The 22,175-nt window shown below is 49.6% G+C and overlaps 1 long non-coding RNA gene across 1 annotated transcript; it reads left to right on the top strand.

The window, feature by feature from the left end:
* Window positions 1-2,343: 2,343 nt before the first annotated feature.
* Window positions 2,344-4,661, top strand: LOC144324260 (uncharacterized). Its single transcript, XR_013389785.1, has 3 exons — window positions 2,344-3,250; window positions 3,325-3,402; window positions 4,327-4,661. It is a non-coding gene; the product is annotated as an uncharacterized LOC144324260 (long non-coding RNA).
* The last annotated feature ends 17,514 nt before the right edge of the window (window positions 4,662-22,175 follow it).

Here is a 22,175-nt window from a genome sequence, read left to right as displayed (position 1 = left end):
AAGAGAAGACGCCTCTGACATATAACAAAGTTAATGCGGCGCAGTGGTTTAGTCAGCATTTCTCCAGGTTTGTGCTGAGATCTCTCCTGGCCCAGCTTCTGCTTACACTCCAGCTCTGAACCCTGCGGGCCCCTTGCTCCTAAGGGGGGATCCTCCATCCCTGGCTTCCAGTGAGCTCCTCAGCCATAACCAAGAGAGCAAAGGAAATCAGTTGCCTTTGGAGCAACTGATATCTTGAGGGTACGTGGTGACCACAAAAACAAAGAATTGTGCTTGTGGTTTGGAGTGTCATTCCCATCGTGAGGATGCGTGTAATCCTGGGCATGCAGAAGTTTGCTCGTGGTTGAATGTGGGACAGATTACAAACTCTGGCATGTGTTTCTAAGAAACACTGATACCCTTTCCTTTGGGGATTATTATTAGGCCAAAGATGTCACAGGAGGAAAACCTCAATCATGCTGATGGCCTAAAACTATGCCCCATTAGGCTGGCCTTGGGGCATCCACGAGCACCAGCACTAGACACAGTGCCAGCCTGCAAGAGAGGCCTCCTGCCTGCAGGCTCTGGCGTCACTCGAGTACAACAAGAGCTCCAAGTTGCCAGGGTCAGCCACATGCAAGATGGGACCTCTCTGCTTAGCCCTCTGCACCAGCTACACAGTCTGATCCAGAAAGAGTTGGGTGGGTCCCAGGCTAACTCATAAAACCCATTTTAATAACTATTTTTTGAAAAGCCCTAATTGCTAAGAAATTACTATGTTATTTGCTGTTTGTATGGAGGGAAGGGGAGAGCGTGGAATAAGAGACAGAGATAGGCTTCTTACTTTTTTTATATATATAAAAGATTTTGTTTATTTATTCATGAGAAACAGAGAGAGAGAGGCAGAGACACAGGCAGAGGGAGAAGCAGGCTCCCTGCAGGGAGCCCAATGCGGGACTCAATCCCAGGACCCCAGGATCACGCCCTGAGCTGAAGGCAGATGCTCAACCCCTGAGCCACCCAGGTGTTTGCCTGGTATTTGCCTTTTTATATCATTTTGAACTTTGAACCATGTGAACATATTATGGGTTGTTGTTTTGTTTTTTTTTTTAGAGAAAAACCTCATTATCTCAGGAAGTTTCTTCTAGCCAAGAATTTCCATACAGTGTTTCTTAAAGTCTCCTAGAGTACAGAATTCACACCTATAGATCTTTACGTGGCATGTGCTATGTCCCCTTGGTCTTTGATTCAAGGTGACTCCCACCCAGAGACCGGGGACTCCCGCATGACAAGCAATGGATGTGGGGTAATGTCCTCCCCAGTTTCCATAATCTCATGGCGTCACATCATTCTCATGGTATGAAATGGGATGATTACCTGCACCCCCAGTCCCAAAAGGGTGACCCCAGAGAGGTAGAAGGGTCTTTTGTAGCCTGAGGGGAGGAGTAATCAGCAAGCACCCTCCAAGTCTGACATAGACATACCCCACTTTCAGCTGGAGACCATCTGTTGTGATTTATTTGCCGCCACAGCCATCAGGGGCTGTCGGAATCTGAAGGAAAGCTATGTACCTCCATATGTATTTTTTAATGATTGGTTTCCTTCTAGAACATTAAAATAGATGAAAAAATATTGAAAGATTGAAAAACTCACAATATTATTTTCAGTTTAAATATTTGACTTACACCAAATAGAATTTACTAACATTTTAGTTCTTCTTAAATTAAAAATGATTTAAGACTGTCACTTAGTCCAGAGCAATTGTCAAACAGGGCAATTCTCTCGGTTAAAAATGAGATAAGCAGGGACGCCTGGGTGACTCAGTGGTTGAGCATCTGCCTTTGGCACAGGTCGTGATCCTGGGACCTGGGTCGTGGGATCGAGTCCCACACCAGGCTCCCTGGAGGGAGCCTGCTTCTCTCTCTATGGCTCTGCCTTTCTCTGTGTGTCTCTCATGAATAAATAAATAAAATCTTTTTTTAAAAAATGAGATAAGCAAAGAAGAATATTGGAAAAATCCCAAATGGCGTTTGCTTCCACTAAAGCTAGGGGGCAAACATTTTTCCTTTCACCTCAGGCTCCAATATGGTTCCACCTGGCACTGATTTTTTTTTTTTTTTTTATTTAAAATCTGGATATTTTGTTCATCGTGGGTGTTTTGTGGCATTTGGAGAGCATACTTCTGACTTTAAAAAATAAGGCATTAAAATATTATTTTTCTTGATTGCTGAGTTTTTTTAACGTCCCCTTAAATTTTGCACTTCAGGTGAGTACCTCACCCTAGTTCTGCCTCAATTAACCACCGTGGCCCAAAGGAGACCCTTGCCCTCTGGATTGCTTCCTGCATCACTGTCATCAGACATGTATCTTCATTCAAATCGTACCCAACTCAACAGTTCTCTCAATGCCCATGACTGAAGAGCCACTTTCCCTCAGAGAACTTGTATCTGCATTATTCTCCTTATTCAAAGCCCTAAGCCCTGGAACGGGCTCCAGTAATTCTCCGGTTTCCGTGCATACAGCTAGGCGGTTGCCCTCCAGCCTTTGGCTAGATGGAGTCTATAAATGGAATTCTCTTAATCTTTCGCAAGGCCCTTAATCATTCGTACACTCTCTGCCTAATTCTCCGTCCTGATGGAGCCCCGTCCTGATGAAGCAGGGTGACAGCAAGGGTGACCCAACGATGCATGAACACCTAACACCCAGCTCCTTCCAACTGTGCCCATTCCTCCTCCAGACACCCCTGTGGGAGAAGGGGCGTTCTAGGGACTCCTTTTCATTTCTACTGCTGACGCCCTGTCCCCCACCAGATGTCTACCAGCTGGAAAAGAGGGGTGGCAGCTGTTTCCTTTGTAAACAATTGCAACATGAACATCATTGTCCACAAGCTGGCTCGGGAGACTGTCAGTGCCCTCGGGTCGAGGACACGGTTCCACTCCTCTGCCGACGTCGAGGGCAGGCTGGGGAACTGACTTCGATCTAGCAGCTTAGGCTGTCCCTTCCCTCCACGATCCCACAAGAAGAGCACCTACCCCCTTCTGCGGGCAGAAGACGGACTCGGTGACCTCTCTCGGTCTCCTCCAGCCACAGGATTCCACTGGGCTATTATTAGAATCATCTGGACAGAGCTGCAGTGTGACATCAGGCGTCTGGGTGTGCAAAACTGAATGGAAATGTTTATGGGTGCTCTGGCACACGAAACCGCCTCTGATGGCCCTTCTGGTGTCACTCAACTTTATACTGGGGCTATTTCCCTGAGCCTTTCTTTCCGGTAAATGTTTCTGCTTATTTTCCTCAGTCTGCTCATTTCTTCCACTTTTCTCTCATGTTTTCCCTCTCCACTAGGTTCCACTGACACGAAATCAGGAAGCCTCATTCCCACCAGTACCCACCACCCCTGGGCCTGGTGTGTGGAGCATGGAGGTGAGAACGTGGGCTTTGCGACCCTGCAGACGTGTTTGGATCTCAGCCCTGTCATGTGCTAGCTGGGGAACTGGGCAGGTCACATCATCGGTCCTGGGGCCCCAGGTTCCTCTTCTGTAAGTTGGGATGATAATACAGGACTCAGAATATTGACAGGATTATAGCAGGTCAAGGGCAGAGCACAGTGCTCAGCATTGAGTGAAGACAAAAATATTAGCTGTTGAGGACATAAATGAGCCTTTACATGATAAAAAATAGCTACACCAGAAATGCGTGAGTGTGTTCCTATTGCACAAATTCAAGAATACAGAAGTATACGGAGGGGAAAAATGAAAGAGCCCTTTCAGGGGCTGCCCTTCCCCATCTCCCTCCCTTCCTCTGTGTTAATAATAGTTCTTTCTTTCTTTGTCTCCCTTCTTTGGGGGAAGAAGGAGTTAATTATCTGATAAGTGAATTTGTTCTTACCGTAAAGATCCAAATGTTCAGAAGCATATCACCTTCCTAAATTTAAAGAAGTTCCCCTTCATCACGATCTCTTTCCCTCTTACTTCTGCCTCTGGAGGTGACCACTCTTGGCAGAGATTTTTCTCATCTCTCTTCTATAATTTACATATATGTAATACACATACACAGACACATACACATTTAGGCTTTAAAACTATATATATATTTTTTTCAAATATTTTTATATCATAGAATTTAACTATATTTGGTATCCTGAAACTGTTTTATTCTCACTGGGTGATGTTTTCAACATCTCTCCATTTCAGTACTGATAGAGCCATTAAATCCTTCTTAATGGCCACATATAGCATTCTATAATAACATATGGACTTCAACTTAACTTATTTTCTATTGGCAGACACTTAGGTTATTTAAAATTTTTTTCACTGTCATATAAATAACTACCTTTAACCTCTGCAGGCTGAATATCAAGTATTATCCACATTGGCAGCTGTCCCTAGGTGGCCTGGAGGCAGTCAGCCTGTATACTGTCAAGGAAGCACCGTCCTGGTTCTGAGCAAGGGCCTCTGCAAGACCCAAGATCACTCAGATCCTTGCACCACCACACATAGAGCCACGCCAGTGGCTGTCGTCAAGGTCCAGTTCCTTGGAGGCCACATGGAAAGGCTGCAGCCCAGATGATTGAAGTGTCCCACAATCAGAAAGTAGGGAAGGGCGAGATGCCTTAAGGACGTTGCCTCCAACCGGGTTTGCTTCTTTGAAAGACTGGCCAAGAAATTACAAGTGATAGACGATTTGTATTTCTCTGGTATTTGAGGATTTTAAATGTGAGCAAATGTAAATTTAAGCGTGAGTCATTGCCCAGGAGCATACACTCCAAAACCCAAAAAGGAACATCATTTGAGTGAAATGCTGACATGACAGCAGATGGTAGAGCTGTGTGATCAGCATGTGTCTGCACGTTGCCAGGCTCGCATAAAGACCTGTTGAATGAATGAGGCTGGAGGTGAAAGGAGGATGAGGCCGTGAGAAAGCTTGAGTAGAATAAAGATCTGGTTTGACCAAAAGGGCATTATGGGCGCTAACATCTCAGGGATCCCCCCACCTCTCATCCCTCCCCAGAGCCCTGGGATCAGAGTCTGACAGGCACAGGAGTTGTACTCAGAGTGGAGTAGGCATTGTCCACATGCCAGGAGATGGCAAGAGCTGCTGGACACAAGAGGGGGAGCCCCGGCTACTGCAGTTCTCCAGAAATGTCAAGGACCATAAGCAAATTAGGAAAGCCATAGAGATGCACCCAGAAAGTTCCGGAGTACCAGCAGGAAGATGGCACACTTGAAAGGCTTTAACTGAAGACACTTTAGGGAAGGGATTGTTAATTGAGGCGGGCAAGGTAAAAGAACCACAAAAGGTAATGAGGTGTCCAGGGACCAGCAACTGTGGGAAATCATTATTTCCCCCAGGCCTAAAGGAGGGGAGGGGACTGCAGTGAATCCCAATGGCTAAACCCGCCTGGAAGCAGAGGGCACAAAGGGTAGGGAATGGATCTGGGCATGGGGGCAGGGGTGAGGCAAACAGAAGAGATTCAACATGTCCAGTAAGCTTGGGATTTCAGAGGTGGGGGCGGGGGGAAGACAGTAGCTTGAGCTCAGGTGGGATCTGGCTAAGCCATCCTAAGTGAGTCCCTGAACGCCCAGCTACGCTGCCAAGCCCTCTGATGCCCACTGCTTTGTATCGACTGACCTTGGCAAAGAGGCCAAACAAATCTCTGGGGTATGGGTGCTAAAACCATCTCCAGGTGTGGTACACCACTTCCAGTGCCGTCTAGAAAAGTGAGAAGGTGCAGGTTACCTAAGAAAGCCCGGGTTCATGTCCCTGGCACTTTCCTACAAGGGGGTGAGGGTGATTTTGCAAAGTCCTGAGGAACCAGGAACACAGTTGTAAAGAAATCAAAACCTCTGAATACAAGGTTGGCCTTGAGATAGATATTCCTTTTGAGCAAGAGGCCCACATTATTCTGACCGCTGCAAAGCACAGAGAAGAGTTTTGAGGGCATTTGAGATAGAAGGAGGCCTTCCTTTGAAAGGCTCGCCGAGCAGGAAGATGAAGCATTCCGCCAACTCCAGGAAGACATTTTTCCAGGGCAGAGGTGGGCAAAATTTTATACATAACCTGTAAAAGAGAATGGAATGATCGAGTATATTAAGGATTTGTTATCAGCTGGTATACCAGCAGGAGTTCTCAAACTCACGCACTACGAAGTCCATTCTTCATTGACTTGCCACCAGCTTTTGAGTAATACGTACAATTTGTTTTTTTGCTAAAATTCAGGATGTGTATTACTAGAGTCCTGTCTGCCAGATAAAATGTTTTGTCATAGAAATCTTGCAATGTCATGTTGAATACAGTTCATTGCAAGTAAGAGGTACAGGCATGACATAATAACGATCTAGCCCCAAATGAAATTCATGGATTTACTAGAATGTGGAGAACAACACAGGCCAGAATAACACAGTGGTTAAACATTCAGGCGCTGGAGCCAGACTCCCTGGATTCAAATTCTGGCTCTTACTAGTTATGAGATTATAGGTGAATTTCCTCGTGGATAAAATGGGGGTCATACTACTCACCTCAGTAGGTTGTTAGGAAGATTGTAGTATTTGTAACATACTTAGAACTTCACGGGCACATAAATATTAGCATGACTTACTAAATACTGCTATCCTTCATTCACTATTCACTCATACACGGAGTATCTACTGTGTTCAGGCACTATGCTAAGCTCTGGAAATAGGTTGTAAGAAAAAAAAGATACCACTTGCCCTCATGGGCTAGGGGAGGAAATATTAATCAATAATCACACAAGTAGATATGAAATTGAAGCTGCAGTGGGCAGTGGTACTTGGAGCCAGGAGAGCTGGTATTGACCCCTCGGGGGTAGGCCTTCCCAAAGGAGTGACATTTACGTGCTGTGTGACATACTCACCAGGTAACGTTTCACAGGTAAAGATGGGAGGACCAAGACCAAATATATATTACCTATCATAAGTCACAATATCACAGGCAGGTCAGGCTAGGAGCAGAGGCATCCTTGAAAGTGTTGCAGATTCTGGGGGGAAAGATGACAGACGTCCTGGACAAAGACTCTGGAGGAAACAAAATAAATGGGAGACCCCATTTTCCTTTCTTGGAAGAACCTCTGAAAGGAGAAGGCCTCCATACCCCTACCGCCTGGCGAGGGCTGCATCCCTAGAAATGTAGCTCAGACCAGGCAGACCCATCAACAACATCTTAGCACCTGAGGAGTCCAAGCAGGTGTCAGAGGGCATTCAGAGGAGGAACATGTGTTCTTCCTTGGATGAATCTGTTTCCTCTCTGAGATTATTTGTCCAGGGGGCAGCTATGTGTTTACAGTGCGGTACGTAGGAGGTCTGAGGGTGCAGTCTGGGTTGCTTGTACCGTGTTGGACAGCCCCTCCTCTAGCCCCGAGTGGGTGTGAGCTAAAAGCCTGCATTCACATGTGGCTCGTTTACTCTGCTCCTAGCTGAACTGACACAGAGCACAGCAAGGCAGAGAGGAGAGAGCTCTGGGGTTAGAGATAAACAGGGTTAGAATTAATAAGAGAATTGATACTGGGAGTGGAGGGCTGGGTATAAAAATTCTACCCCACCCATTACAGGATAAAGACTCACTTTCAGAGAGGGAGATGTGTGGGTGGCTCATGTAACTGTGTGTAAACCAGGTAGCACACAGTGTCTGGCATTTAATAGATGCTACTTATTGCTATTATCTCCTCCTATGCATATCTGAATAATTTTGCTTCATCTCTGATCTTGGGTAAATGCTCCTGGTGTTAACTTTTGGCTGAAAGGAGGACACTTCTTACCTAGCGGCTGGCTCTTTCCTGGCTCCTGAGGTTCACAGTCATCCTGGCATCTCTGCCTTAGAAAATAGTCAGAAGCCCCCCAAACACCATCATCCTCTCACATACAGTTTGGCCCATACCCAGAGTAGTCATTTTATTTTTCTCTCCTCTCTCCAAGGCTCTCAGGGTTGAGGGATCTGGTATAACCTGTAAGATGTGAACCACTGGCCCAAAGGAGGAGGCTCCTGCCAGGGAGGCTCCTAGCTCTTTGCAAGGAGCCACCCCTGGAAAACCCTCCTGCCCTGGGTCTATGGTGGCCTCAGATTTTTAAACTGCCAGCTGGAAAAAAAAATTTCAGGCAAGTTCCAGCTTCACAGAGGAAATACAAATAATAACAGCCTGCTGGAATGTGTGCTGTGCATCAGTATGGTTGGGACACTGCATTCTTACAGGGGCCTTCTGAGACAGATGCTATTCATATCCCCATTTTACTAATGGGAAAACTGAGGCTTGAAGAGGTTAAGTGCCTCCTAAGTGACTAGAGTAGGAGTCCGACATCTGTGCTTGTGCTGTCCACACTGTTTATCCAGCTTTTCCCAGAAATGACTTAGGACCTTTGGGTTTCCCCAGCTCTCCTCTTCCTATTTATTGGACGCATCTTGGTGGCTGCATGCTGGAGGCTATTTAACAGGGGATTGCATCCCTCTCACCTACCACCTCACCTGGCACACAGTGGGCACTTTACACGTGCAAGACTCTCCCTGCCCCCTGCTCCTTCTCAACACCAGGGCTCCACTCTGGGTACCAGCTGAGACCCCATCTTTCGCAGGTGTCTTCTTCAACTGAACTTGTGGCCCTCAGAAAGAGGTCAGTAAAAGAAATATCCTATCACCTTTTTTTCCAAGGAGACTGATGGAGCACCTACCCTGTGCCAGGCTCAGTGCCAGAGGCTGGAGATAAAGATATGAACCAAACCCCTATCTTCTGGGAGCTGACACCCTGGTCAGGGGTGAGAGACAAGCAAATAGCTGCTTTTCATAGAGAATGATGGGGGTCAGCACCTGGGTTTGGGGGCCGCAGGATGGAGCAGAGTCATCCAGGTAGGCTTCCCGGACGTAGTGTTTGAGCTGAGTTTTGATGTGGAAGTTAGTAAGAGAAGGACATTCCAGACAGAGGGGAACAGCCTATACAAACACACAGTGTTGAAATAAATAAGAATAAACAAGAAGCCATGGGTGGTGAGGCGGGGGGAGAGAAAAAAACAACCATGAATGGCTAGACTGGTGGTTCTCAACAGGGGTGATTTTATCACCCAGGAGACATTTGGCAACATGCAGACACTTTATTTTTCTTTTTTCGGCTTATCTTAACTGTGTATATGTGTGCATCTGCTACTGGCATCTAACAGGTAGAGTCCAGGGATGCTGCAAAATATCCTACACGGCACAGGACAGCCCTCACCAAGAAAGAATCCTCTCTGGCAGATGTCAGTAGTGCCAAGGTGGATAAACTCTAGGCTAGACCACCAAATATGAAAACGTGTTAGAGCACTTGGGTGATTAAAAACTTCAGAGTACTAGTGCATGAATAGATCAGTGGAACAGTTTAGAAGACTATGAGTGTATTTGGTATGTGATCAAGGCCGCACACCAAATCCAGCGACTGACTGTATGATAAAGCGGTGTCGAGATTCCCAGACAGGCAGCTTGAAATGAAATTCAGCGGGAGCCACGCCTCACACGATGCTAGAGTGAACTCCAAATGGATTAGACATTAAGTGTAAACAGACCAACCAACAAATCATTAAAGTACTAAGGAATGCAGGAGAATTCTATTACCCCCCGAGAATGCAAAAATCCTAATTATGGCTCAAAACCCACAAACTATGATATAATAAATTGATACATTTGCTCATAAAAGAAAAGAAAAGAGGGATCCCTGGGTGGCGCAGCAGTTTGGCGCCTGCCTTTGGCCCAGGGCGCGATCCTGGAGACCCGGGATCGAATCCCGCATCGGGCTCCCGGTGCATGAGCCTGCTTCTCCCTCTGCCTGTGTCTCTGCCTCTCTCTCTATCTCTCTCTCTCTCTCTCTGTATGTGACTATCATAAATAAATAAAAATTAAAAAAAAAAAAAGAAAAGAAAAGAAAGAAAGAAAAGAAAAGAAAAAAGAAAAGAAAAGAAAAGAAAAGAAAAGAAAAGAAAAGCAAGCCCCCAAATGTTCACAGCTAATGCAGGCCAAACAAACAAACAAAACTTCCATCAGCAAAGTAAAGAACAAAGGAAAACCTGGGAAGAATGCACGCGGTTCAGCAAAGGACAAATCTCCTGCAATTGTAAAGCTACATAGACAAATCTCTGAAGAAAAGACCAACGAAAATAGGAGCAAAGGATAGGAAAAGATCCCCTACAGGAAAACAAAGAAATACAAATGGGTGTCAAACGTAGGAAAAGATGTTCAACCACCGTCATGACAAGAACGACGCACATCGAAAGTGCTGAGATGCTATTTGGTGTTTTTATTAAACCTATCAGATTGGCAAAAAGATGCGTGTGAAAACACATGGCTGCCTTCAAGGACACACACATCCCACACGGTGCTGGGGGCATGTCAGCTAGTGTAGCCCCTTGAAGGCAACTGAGCAATATGTATCAAAATAAGTGCATGCGTCTTCTGACAAAGCAATCTTCTGACCAAGCATCTTAGAGCTTGCCCTACAGGTAGATAGACTTGATATGCACATGGAGTAACATTACGCTGACGATGCGAAATTGCAGCAAAAGGTTAGAAATGATTTAGATGCTCGTTAACAGAGAACTGGATATAGATACACGAGGGGTCGACAAGTGGGCCCAAGTGGCCCTTTGCCCACTTCTGTAGGGCCTGCAGCCAAGAATGGTTTTAACATTTTTAAATGGCTCAAAAAATCAGAAGAAGGATCCCTGGGTGGCGCAGCGGTTTGGCGCCTGCCTTTGGCCCAGGGCGTGATCCTGGAGACCCGGGATCGAATCCCACATCAGGCTCCCGGTGCATGGAGCCTGCTTCTCCCTCTGCCTGTGTCTCTGTCTCTCTGTCTCTCTCTCTCTCTGTGTGACTATCATAAATAAATAAATAAAAATTAAAAAAAAATCAGAAGAAGAATTTTTGTGTGTGTGTGTGTGTGTGTGACACATAAACTTCACATAAAATTCGAGTATCAGTGTTCATGAGTAAAGTTTTATTGGCGCGGAGCCATGCCCCTTTGTGTGACCGCAATCTACGGCTCCTTTTGCTGTACCACAGAGAGCTGAGTGGCAGCCACAGAGACTGGATGGTCCACAAAATGCAAAATGTCACTGTGCGGGGTCCCCATGCCATTGAATACTACGGAGATACAAAACCAATGGAGAAGCTCTTCATGTATTTGCTATGGAAAGGTTCCTGGGATATTATCAGTGGATTTTTAAAAAGCAGGTGGAGAAAGTGCAAATTGCCTGTTATCATTTGGGTAAAAAAGGGGAGGACATAGTTGTATTTTATTGATAATGCATAAAAATTGTCTGGATGAAAATATATGACATGACTCAACCTTGGTTATCCTTGGGGGAGTATGTGTGTGTGTGTATGTGTGTGTCGATGTGTTATATACTCCAAAAAGTAAATTAAAAATTATTTTTAAGATTACACTCTGCTGAAATACACCCTGCAAGTGTGTATTTGGGCCTGGCTGGAGCAGAGCTCATGAGCAGCATCTGGAGAGTGATGAGGCTGGAGATGTCTGTAAAACCTGATCGAGTTTGTATTTTTGCAAATCCTGAGGACAAGGAGGAGCAACAGGATGTTTGTGCTCTTAAAAAAAAGAAAAATGCACTTTTGGAAACCAGAAAAGGGTGGGTGGGTAGAGAGAGAAAGGGCTGGAGGGTGGGGGTCAGGGCTGCCTCTGGTAGAGGATCTAGAAAGCTGGAACCAGGAGTAGAAGGGAGACTTACTTTTCACTAAACATCCTCTTGTTGGATTTGCGCATGTGTTTTCACCTCCAATGCATTTGTCTCCTATAAAGATATTACCGTTTATTTTAAAAAGCAAGGCCTTTCAGGGAAGGTGTGAGGAGGGCCTGAACTGCGGTGGCGGTTGGGGTGTGGAAGAAAGGGGGAGAGTCAGGAGCCCAGTTGCCAGGACTCCACGGCTCAGTGGAAGTAGGGGTGGTGGGCCAGAGCTTGGCCCCCACCTCTGAGGACCCGGGGGAACAGGACCCTGTGGGGAGGAGGGCTGGAGAGTGGGAGGTTTGCCTGCCTTCAGGTGATTCCTGGGACACAACACCATCATCTAGACACCCTGGGCCTTTGATTCCACTTTGACCCTAGCGAGATATCTCCAGCCTGGACATGACCCAGGCAAAGCCAACAGGAATCCTGTTGGGGTCCCTTCCTCCCACCTCCTCCTCCCAGGCTCCTCCTGCCCCTCCCTCCTCACTGCTACAGGGACCATGACCACACTCTTGCTAGGACTCTTTCTTTTTTTCTTAAATTTTATTTATTCATCATAGACACACAGAGAAAGGCAGAGACATAGGCAGAGGGAGGAGCAGGCTCCGTACAGGGAGCCCCCTGCGGGACTGGATCCCAGGACCCGGATCAGGACCTGAGCTGAAGGCAGATGCTCAACCACTGAGCCACCCAGGTGCCCAAGGACTTTTCTATTTGTATGTTATCCTCGCCCGACGACTCTGCACCATAAACACTATGGGTCCCTGCGACCTCACGGAGCCACACCGGCCGGCTGTATGGTAGGTGCACAGGGATGTGCTGATCGGCTGACTAGTGGGGACTCTGCAGAGCCCCGTCTCCCAGCACAGGGAACGCTCTCCCAGGGCCAAGAAGTCAAGGTCCTCCCGAGGTCCTCCGCAGGAGTCAGCTCTCCTTTGCCCACGTAGTATCAGCCACACGGAAACCCATCAGCCAGAAGCTGTATTTGAGCAAGGGTTCTGTTCGGACACAAAAGGAAACATAACAGGGGGGAAATGACAATAAACAACGATGAGGGATCCCTGGGTGACTCAGCGGTTTAGCACCTGCCTTCGGCTCAGAGTGTGACCCTGGAGTCCTGGGATCGAGTCCCACATCAGGCCCCCTGCATGGGGCCTGCTTCTCCCTCTGCCTGTGTCTCTGCCTCTCTATTTCTCTCTCTGAATAAATAAATAAAATCTTAAAAAAAAAATGATGATGATCATCGTTTCAAAAAGACAACATCAGTGCCTACAGGTCCAATGAGACCCTGGAGTGTCAGTCCCTTCATCTGCGCACGCAAAATGCAACTCACCTGCCTCTTCAGGTGTAAAGAGAGCTCATAATGCTTAGAAAACTGGAAACCACTTTATAACTGCCGCTTACTGTGATCGTTCATAAGAGCTTTGAGATGGCAGGCCTTAAGGATCCCGGGGTGCTCCCCGTGTAAACATCAGGGTGCATGCACTCCCAGGACAGGGGAATTCAGGTCATGAAGGGCAGCCTCAGCCTCCATCTCCCGACAGAAAACAAACTGGCAGCTCAGCCCCTCAGGGACACTGAGGCTGCCCTTGCTCCCAGGGAGGGCGGGTGTGGACCGATGGCTTGGGTCAGGGTGAAAATCCCCAGCCGGGGAGGGCAGAGGCAAGGAGCCTGGGGGACCTGCCTCTCCTCCACCCCCTCATCTAAAGCGGGACAGGTCTTTTCCTTCCTGCTCCTCCAGGCTGAGCAGAGGTGGGAGAGGGTTACTGACTCCTTTTTTTTTTTTTTTTAAAGATTGTATTTATTTATTCATGAGACACCCAGAGAGAGAGAGGGGGGGGCAGAGACACAGGAGGAGGGAGAAGCAGGCTCCATGCAGGGAGCAGATGAGGCCTGGAGCGCCCAGCACTGCCCGCGAGGGCTGCAGCCTCAGGTCTGCGACCTGCCACCTGCAGGGCCCAGCGAGCAGCAAAGCCAGGTGCGACCTAAACTGCAGGAGCCCCCGCAGGACCTCACCGCGGACACCTAGGTCCCTAAAAGGGCGCGGGGCTCGAAGCGCCCAGATGGCGTGGGGTCCAGCGCCATCTAGCGGCCGCGGCGGGGCCTGGCCTGCCTGCTGCTCTTCTGAGGAGGGTTTTCTGGGGCGGGAGGAGGAGGGGGAACCGGCTGAAAGGAGGAACCAGGTTCCCTGTGCACAGGGCTGTCCTCATGCCCACGATGAGGGGCTGGGGTTTTGGTAAGAGAAGCTGAAAAGCTACGATCCTAATGCATCACACACGGGGGCGTCGAGGGAGGGCATGGGGGAGTCTTTCTCTTGGATGGAAGCTGGGGTGACTCACGAGGAATATTTAGAGTCTCAGTCCCAGAAGATTGGCTGGGGTTTGTCTGCTTGAATATTTTTTGCTCACACTAAGAAGAAAAAAAAAACCGCAAAAAAAGCCACTGGTGCTATTTTATGACTTTTATGCTTTTCCAACTAGTTTCTCAGAGCCAGCACAGGGGCTATTTACAACAGTCCTTGCAAGCTGTTTCATCAGGGAACCCACTCCTGCTCCTGGTTCGTGCCTGGGAGGACCAAGCAGTCCCCTTTCTTTCTTTCTTTCTTTTTTTTTTTTTTTTTTTAAGATTTTATTTATTTATTCGTGATAGACAGAGAGAGAGAGAGAGAGGCAGAGACACAGGCAGAGGGAGAAGCAGGCTCCATGCCGGGAGCTCGACGGGGGACTCGATCCCGGGACTACCAGGATCGCACCCTGGGCCAAAGGCAGGCGCTAAACCGCTGAGCCACCCAGGGATCCCCAGTCTCCTTTCCTACTGTCCTATCCCCCCACCCCCCACCCCCAACTGCCTCCAAACCCCTGCCAGTTGAAGTCACCATTTGCTATTTGCTTTCCACACTTAATTTAAAATTCAGAACAGCCCAGAGAGTGGGTATCGGTGTTCTCGTTTAATACACGAGAAAACAGACTCTTGGGGAGGTTCAGTGGCTTACTTAGAGTATTCCATCTGGGGGCAGCCAGCTATTGCAAAGGAAGCTACACTATCCAGGAGGTTCTGGAGAAGATAAATGCAGCTGGAGCTCAGAGGACACCTCCTCCCCAGGACCAGTCGCTGTGACCCCCAAGCCTTGGCTGGCCTATGGGGTAAACACCCTCCTGCCTCACAGCATCTGTCCTGCTGCCTCCCCACCCCCCCAACACAAACACTTCCGCAGCCTACACTCCTCCACACTTGGAAACCGCCCCAGAAGAATAATGAGAGCAAAGAGCAGGGATTTGGCAAACATTCAGAATGCCAGGAGAATCGTGGATTTGTCTCCGACTCCCTGGGCTTTGGCCTGGTCCAGTGGAAAACTGGGAAAATTCCCCGCGGGCCACTCCCTTCTCTTCCCTCTCGACGCCCTCCATCCACGGTTCTCCACCAAACAGACACACCTCCAGAGCAGAGTCAAGTCAGGCCACCTCCGGATTCCTCTGAAACAAAGCTGTGGCTTAAATACACAGATTTAGAAATAAAGTCTCCGCGGGGGAGCACACTGCAGTGGAATGCAGACCCCCAACCTCCACAAGCCGAGCAATTGTGCAAGCTGCTGGCCACCCTGGGGAGAGGTTTGGGGTAAGGAAGGAGCAGAGGATTAAGAGGCCTGAATAGAAAGCCCTGCTCTGTCGCTCTGTCACCCCCAGCTGAGTGACCTCGGGCAAGTCACTTAACCTCTGTGGGCCTCAGTCTCCCCTCACTTAGAGGATGAAGCCATTCTTTTCTTGCCTGAGGTAATAGATGAGCAAGTGCTTTGTAAAGCCCTGCAGGGTGGGAGGTGCAGGAAGGAAGAGCAGGCATTAGGATTTAGGTAGGAGAGGGTTTAAATTCACTTTCCCCCTTTCCCTTTTCCTAACTGCCTCCTCCCCGCCCCCAACAAAGACATCTGCCTCCTTCTACAAAGTGGACATTAACTCGCACACCTACACACACTCCCATGGTCCCTGTAGGCTCATCAAATTTTTTTTTTTTTTTTTTTTAAGAACTGATGACCTTGGGAGAAAGCTTTTCCAATAAAGACCCAGAGGTCCCTGGGTCTTTCTTTAGCGGAAGCAGGAAGATCCACAGCAGCATCCGGTATTTGCCAGAGGAAGGCCTCGGAAGGCCGTGTCCTCTGCTGGGAGCTAAAGAAGGTGGACTTGAGTGGCTGACCCGGAGGGGGGTCATCCCCAACAGCCCGGCAGATCCAGTGCATTGGAGGGGAGAGGAATGCGACCCTGATAAGGGGCTGTCACGGAGATGGAGGTTGAGGTTGGCATTTTCTCCCTGGTGGCAAAGCCAGTTTGAAAACCTCTTGATTCCTTCCCAGGCTCCATTTCTAATTTAAGATGTCTCCACCCGGTTTGGCAAACTCTGTGTCTCTCCACCAGGGAGGAAATAGCTTCAAGAGAGAGGCTCGGGAGAACAAAGGCCTCATTAGGATCCATCACGTATTCCTGAGTACACACTCCCAAGAATCTCTATTGATGATCTCGGGTACAAATGAAGTGGTGATTAAGGATATAATACAAATGATCTTCATCTTAGTGACTCCCCTTGTAATTGAAATTTACTAAATTAAGTCTGAGGTTTTTGAAACTAGGTCTTTAAAAAAAAAATCCCCCCCCCCCATTATCATTACCCCCCTCTCCTCCCTCCCACCCACCCCTCCATAATGTAAGTAGTTTAAAATAAGAGCCGTGGTAGGATGACGGTGCGCTGCCTACGGGAATGTTAAAGGCGCACCTGCTCCCTGAGACGCTGGTCTCCTGCACAGGGTCCCCGCGAGCAAGGGATGGGGGGGGACTTGCAAAGGGTCAAGCTGCCGTGGTCTAAACACAAGGCGAGGAAACCCGACACGGGGCTGGTGCTGGACACGGAGAGGCTCCCCCATTTCTCTCTCCTGATCCTTCCCTCTGCGACCTCAGATCTAGCGGGAGCTGAGGATTGTTCAGAGGAAGAAGTAAACGACTGTTCTCTTGGGGTAGGAGAGACAGGGTGCAGGGGTGGGAGACGGAGGGCTTAGGGGACCTCAGAAACTCACCTCTGTTTTCTCAAAGGTCAGGGAGCCAGACTCAGACTGGAACAGCCCAGAGGACCCCTCCGAGTCCTGGCCCCTGCCAGCACACGCGACCATCACTGGCCTGAACTCCTTTCTCCTGAGCAGGCCCAGCAGAGGGCCAGGCCCCCCAACCTCCACCTGCCTGTAGGAACCCCTGGAGGAGCCAGCTGCCCAGAGGCTGGGACCCAGGAGCTGGCCCCCGCCTCCCCATCCTCATCCCCAGTTTGGTCCCCTGTCCAAACCAAAAAAGGGGGCTGAACATTGTCCTGAGGACATCTGGCCTCCCAGACCAGCACTTTGGCTTGTTTCATTTAATTCCGATGAAGAGACCCATTTGTCTTTGAAATCACGCTCCAGTTTCGTGGAGCAACAGCAGAACTGGGGTGGGAGAGACCCGGGATCAAGTCCCACATTGGACTCCCTGCATGGAGCCTGCTTCTCCCTCTGCCTGTGTCTATCTGTCTGTCTCTCTGTGTGTCTCTCATGAATAAATAGAGCAAATCTTTAAAAAAAGAAAAAAAAAAGGACTGGGGTGGGAGCTCAGGAGAGAGCCGCCCACAGCCTGCCTCTTTCACCGGCCCCTTCCCCTCCACCGCCCTCCTGGCCCGCAGCTTCTCCAAACTGTGAGGCACACACAGAAACGCCTGGAGCTCGTGGAGTCCTCACATGGGGGAAGTCAAAGGCTGTGAGGTCCATCTGGGAACCCAGGAAGCAGCAGCTCTCAGGCAGGCCGCAGGGATTTAAAAGAAAATGCCTTGCCCCGCTGACGCCTCCACCCCCTTCGTGTGCCTCCCTCCTTGCCCTCTCGCTGGTGTTTGAAACTTCGGGAAGCGCCTAGCTGAGCAACTTCCGACGGCAAGACGGCAAGGGACAAGCAGCGGAGTTGTTTCTGGAGAGTGTAGTAGGCGTATCTTCCTTTTGTAAATCAGATTTAAAAAAAAAAGACAAAAGCCATGTTGTCTGCAGGTGAAGGTGTACTTAGGACACTGCTCTGAACTAACGTGGGTGCGTCTACCGTGGCATCCTGGGGCCGCGTGCGGGCCGGGGAGGGACCTGGCAGGTACTCGGTAAATGTTGGTGGAAGGAAGGAAAGAGGGAGTAAGAGACTCTGGTTCAAAACCTTTCGGTAGCTTCTCGACGGGAAGGAAAAAAACCGCCCTGATTCTAGAATCTGGTGTTTAGGATCCTGCAATCAGATGCCGCGGCTGCCCGGCCCCAGGAGGCTTTCTGCTCCCACTGCCCCCCTGCTGCTCGTGCAAGGCCCCCGGGCTGCTCAGCCCAGGCGGTGGACGGGGCGCCTTTCCAGGAGGCTCCCGCGGTGCCGCCCGTCGGGGCCCACGCTCAGCCCCCCGCGCTCCGTTCCCACCAAAGGGACCCGTTACCGGCACCCTCGGGGGCGGTCAGGGCCCGCAGAGCCGCCCCACCCGGGCCTCGGCACCTGCCAAGCCCGCCGAGACCGTCCCCCCGCTCAGCGCGCACCTTGCAGGTCCCACTGCCCGCTCCGCATATTTGGGGTCCCACTCACCCTGCAAGACCAGCGGAAGCCCATTCCCTGCCTTTCCAAGCCGGTGGCCGTGGCAGCGTGGGAGCGTGGCTCTGTGGGATCCCGCAGCCCGTCCCGACGCACCTGCGGGGGCCACACGGCGGGCCCGTCCATTCACCCACCTTCACAGAAGACCGAGGGGACCCGGTGCCGCACGGGCCTGGAGCTGGGGGCTGGGGACCACTCAGTGCCTGGGGGCAGCGGCTGTTTTCCAGGGTACATTCGCGGCCCGCTGGCCCCCCTGCTTTCCTTCCCGTCACTCACCTGCACCGAGGGCTGCATGTCCTTCCTCGACCACACAAGGGACAGGTCCCCGGCGCCGAGACCCGTTCCCAGTTCTGGGCGTGTTGTCTCGGGGATTGGGAAGCGCCGTGTGACTCCGGGTGGGGGGGAAGCCACATGACCTCACTCTTGGACAGCGTGACAGGCAGCAGATCAAAGGCCACATCCTGTGGCCACGTCTCAATGCAGAGCAGACGTACTGGGGGTCCCCTCCGTCCTCAGCGGTGGGCACCCCCACCCCATCCTCCTGCCGTGCGAGCCTCCAGCTTCATGTCCGCAGGTCGGCGTGACTCTAAGCCTTACGTTAGGATAACTCAGCTCGGACAGCTTCAGCGACAGAGGGAACTTTCCTCACCCTTGACCCTCGTGGCCCAGGGTCGCTGAGGGAACCGAACACAGAACTCGAGGAACCTGGATTTAGAGACCAGAGCTGGTCCCAAGTAGGCCGGGGCCCTCTCTCCCCGTCGGCGGGACTCTGGGCCCAGGCCTCGCCCTCGTGCTGGGGGCAGGAGACAGGGCACCACAGTCGGGCCAGGCTGGGTTCCGTGGCCTCCAGGGCCATGTGGCATGGGAGGGTGACTGTCCCCCAGAGGACACACAGGTGCCAGGCAGACCCAAGCAAAACGTCCACTACAAGCGGCTAGTAGATGTCAAGTCTTTATAATCTGCCAGGCATCGTGCCAGGGCTTTTACAGACGTGACCTCATCTGCCCTGAGCACCGTCAGGTCCCATGGGAGACATTCACCTGCACCGTATGTTATCTAACCAGAATTCAAAGAAGAATTTTGCCAATTCTTGTCAATGATAAGAACAGGACACAGATTATCCGTAGGTCCTTTCTGCCGATTCCAGTGCTGGATTTGGGACCCTCAGCAAATAGGATTCGGATGTGAGAATACCTTTTCTTTGGAAATAAACAGATGGCTCAGGAAGAAGGCCTGCGAACCGTTGGGCAGCTCTGCTTGTCTCCACAGGAGTAGCTATGAGGCTAAGACTATAACTGTTGTTTAGCCTCTTAGAATTGTTGCTCCATGTTTCCAGTTGTTAATTCTGGATAATGAGGAACTCTCTCGCAAGGCGCCATCTCTCTGTGTGTCAACACTGAAGGGAGCTAAGGCCCACCCCGGGAAATCACAGGGGCTCCCCTCCGTGTCCCATTCAGCCAAGAATACACATCCTTTGGGACAGCCTTTAAGAGAAACAGCCTTGGGACACCTGGGTGGCTCAGCAATTGAATGCCTGCCTTTGGCCCAGGGTGTGATCCCGGAGTCCCTGGGTCGGCTCCCACGTCGGGCTCCCTGCATGGAGCCTACTTCTCCCTGTGTCTCTGCCTCTCTCTGTGTGTCTCTCATAAATGAATGAATGAATGAATGAATGAATGAATAAATAAATAAATAAATAAACAAATAAATAAAATCTTTAAAAAGAAGAAGAGAGGAGGAGGAAGAGGAGGAGGAGAAGGAGAAGAAGAGGAAACAGCCTTAAAGACTCGCTCACATTCACTAAGAGCTAATGGATCATAACAGACCCAGGTCACCACCTGACTGGTCTCAATGTCCCATGAGGGGGTGGGGCTCAGTGGCTGCCAAGAGTCTCCAGGCCCAAGGGCAGCCTCTCCAGTGTTCCTGCCAGACTGTGCCCTTCATGCAGTCACTGACTTCTGCTCACCGTCACATCCCGGCTCCCGGCACAGAGGCTGACACAGTGGTGCCCAACAAATGTATTTGGAATAAATGTGTAATGTTCTCAAGGGATGCCTCAGGCAACTATTTTTTTGTTCTATTTATTGGTTTTATTATTTTATTTTATTTTATTTTATTTAAATTTAATTTGCCAGCATATACTATAACACCCAGTGTTTATCCCATCACGTGCCCTCCTCAGCGCCCGTCACCCAGTCACCCCCATCACCTCCCCCCAACCTCCCTTTCCTCAACCCTTTGTTCCCCAGAGTTTAGGAGTCTCTCATGGTTTGTCTTCCTCTCTGATTTTTCCCCACAAAGTTCCCGCCCCCCTTCCCTTATGGTCTCTTTCGCTATTTCTTATATTCCCTCAGGTAACTATTGAAATCAGTTGGTGACAATGAGCCAGGCCACTGTGCTGGACACTGTAGTTATAAGCAGCAGGGATCATCCTTTTTTTAGATCCAAAGTAATGACCCCAGTTCATCAGAGACACCTACAGTTTCTCTCCCTACTCAGCCCTGAAGGCTCTCCTTTTGGTTGTTACTGGTGCAAATGCCAGCTCTTTAGGAGACATTGTCATAATTTCTTCTGTGACGTCCCGTCCTGCGCTGCACTTGTTCATTCTAAAAGTTCTGACTGCAGACTTCAAATCTGGGCCAAAGAATATTCAACTGAAGTCAGGCGCCCGGAGTTCACCAGCGCTACAGGCCTAGTAAGAGCGAGTAGTCACCGAGCACTGGCGGCGTGCCTCGCACTTTTAGGCATGATCTCATCTAATCTCCAAGAAAATCCTATGTAAATGTTGCTATCGTCATTTCACTTATGAGGGAAACAGGGTTCCCAGAGCATATGTGCCTCGTTCAATGCCGCAGAGCCACGTGTGATATTGGCTACTTTAAGGCTCAAACACGTCTGCCTGATTTCAGTTTTGTCTTCCTTCAAATGGTGATAAAGTCACCTTGTGGGGTAAATACACATTGCTGTGTTGATGCAGAGCAGCAACTGTAGAGCACCACCCACCTTCTAGATGAGCAGTGCTACTGCTCCAATGCAAAGCAGAGTATTAGAGGGAGGCCAGCACGAGATGGATAAACACCCCCACCCCGCACACACACTCTTAGTTACCTTCCCAACTCTCCATTCATTGACAAACTTTGCCAAACACCTAACTTTGGGCTGTTTACACAAAAATGAATAAGAGAGAGAGTCCTTGCCCTGGGGAGGCTCACGGTCTTAGGAGTATTTTCATGACTTACTGAGGCTCGAGGTTGGGTCTACACATTTACCCCAAGAGTCACCATTGCCTGATGGTATCCTTGTTCCTCTGGAGGAAAGGTGAGGGTGAAGCAGGATCCTGATGGTCAGACCTCTAGGACAAGAGACAAGAAGTAGAAAGGAGGCCACGCTAGCTTTGAGAGTCACACCCCAGGGACGAAGGAAACTCTCCATTCCTGCAAATGATGATCAAAGAGTGGTTAATGGGTCCAAATAGTCCTTTGCTTTCCTGGCCGCATGACCTCTGCTAAATTACACAACCTCCTTAAGGAGAAACCCCCTCAGCGCATTTGGAGGGGGCTTTTGGAAGGAAAGCTTCACTTATCCAACTTAGCCAAGATTTAAAAGGACCGAAATACCACAGAATAAAAGCTGAATGATTTTTCCAACAATGAAAACTATTGTTTTTTTTGGGGGGGGTAAAGAATATCGGGTATTTTTTGTTATGCTTTTAAATTTATGATCTCATTAGGTCTTCCAAACAGCCCCATGAAGCCCGCTAGAAGAAAAGGCTCATGCCCATTTTACAGACGGTGAAATCAAGACTCGGATGAAGTCTCCCGAGGTGACGCCATCTGATTAAGGTCACACTGTGAGGAGTGGCAAAACGGAAACA

Source organism: Canis aureus, chromosome 11 (assembly GCF_053574225.1).
Source record: "Canis aureus isolate CA01 chromosome 11, VMU_Caureus_v.1.0, whole genome shotgun sequence".
Classification (NCBI taxonomy): Eukaryota; Metazoa; Chordata; class Mammalia; order Carnivora; family Canidae; genus Canis; species Canis aureus.
This window is presented reverse-complemented; position numbering and strand designations above follow the sequence as displayed.